Below are 1,700 nucleotides of genomic sequence, written 5' to 3'. Positions count from 1 at the left end.
AATTTCCGTTTTTTAGAAACTAATGATTTTGAGTATGCTTATTGGCCATTTGTGTAAATTCTTTGATGATGTCTATTAAACTCTTGCACATGTTTAATGCTATTTTTTTCTTTTTTCAGATGGGGTTTCACTCTCTCTGTTGCCTCGGCTGATTTTAAGGCCCTGGTCTCAAGTGATCCTCCCATCTTGGCCTCTCAAAGTACTAGGATTAACTTTTGTTCATTATTAAAATATTGTTTTCTTATTACTGTGTTGTAAGAGTTTTAAAAATCTCTCCTTTCAGGTCTATAAGTTGCAAATATTTTTTTCCCAGTGTACGGTTTATCATTTCACTTTATTAATGGTGCCTTTGAAAAACAAAAGTTTTTAACTTTGTTGGCCTTATTTTTTTCTTCTTTGCTTGTCATTTTGGAGCTATAGCTAAGAAATCTGTGCAGTACTCATTTGTTTTCTCCAAAATTACTTATATAGTTTTAACTCTTACATTTAGTTGTATTATCCATTTTGCCTCCTTTTATAATTAATTTCTACTTGATATCTTCACTTAGATGACTGATAAAATCTCAAACAGCGTCTCAGAGTGAAGGTGCTCTTGGAATTTTTCACAAGTCTTGGAATTTTCTCTCCTTGAACTTCCCTTTCGAAGCAAGTATTGTGAGTATTCATTTATTTAATAAATGTTAAACCTTGAAATCACCATTTCCTTCCAAATAGGTGCAATCTATACCCACATAGAAACAAAATTGGTTTATAAGCCTTAAATCTGATTGTGTCACTCCCTTGCTTAAAACAATGCTCTTAAAACAAGAGGCTCTTAATAGGTTTTGATTGATTGTTTCATGCTGTAGGCCTGCTTTACAGTCTGGAGAAGCCTATGAGCCCCTTCTCAGACTAATGGTTTTAACTACAGAAAATGACATACATAGTATTACAAGGAAAATTGCTGAAGAACATTTATCAAACTATTTTTTAAACTAATTTGTGAGATAATAATATAAGAAATTCCTTTAATACATTAAACAAAATTTAATGGAATGTTAAAACTATTCTACTTACATAGTGCTGATAGCATAAATGTTGAGATGTCTGTAACAACTATAAATTGCTGTAAAAATATCTCTCATTTCTTTTGATGACAAAGTCACAGGCTTTTCAAATATGATGGTTATTTGGTAAATTTTATTATGAGTGGGGAAAAAAAAGATGCAATGTTGACTCATTCAAGTTAGGAACTCTTAGTTCATTTTTTTCTTTTTTTGTAGCTATAACAGATTACCTGAGACTGGGTAATTTATGAGAAACAATGCTTATCTTGGCTCACATTCCTGGAGGATGGAAAGTCCAAGATCAACCAGCCATATCTGGTTGGCTTCGGTAAGGGCCTTGTGCTGTGGCATAACATGCTAGAGAAGTAGGAGGAGAACCAGACAGGTGCAAAAATAGTACACAGGAGAGGCAGCCTCATTTGGTAACAACTTGTTTGCACAGTAACTAGCCCAGTCCCATGAGAACTCGTCAAGTCTCACGAGAAAGACATGAATCTTTCTTAATGACCTACTGACCTCTTCAAAACCTCACCTGTTATTGCTGTCACATGAGGGATTAAGTCACAACCCGAGTTTCAGAGGGAACAAACATTTGAATCATAAAAGACCCTTAAATTCTATCCACACATCTCCAAGGAGTGACCCCTCGCAGGA

This window comes from Pongo abelii, chromosome 17 (assembly GCF_028885655.2).
Source record: "Pongo abelii isolate AG06213 chromosome 17, NHGRI_mPonAbe1-v2.0_pri, whole genome shotgun sequence".
NCBI classification, from domain to species: domain Eukaryota; kingdom Metazoa; phylum Chordata; class Mammalia; order Primates; family Hominidae; genus Pongo; species Pongo abelii.
The sequence above is the reverse complement of the archived record's forward strand: the minus strand, read 5'-3'. Positions refer to the sequence as shown.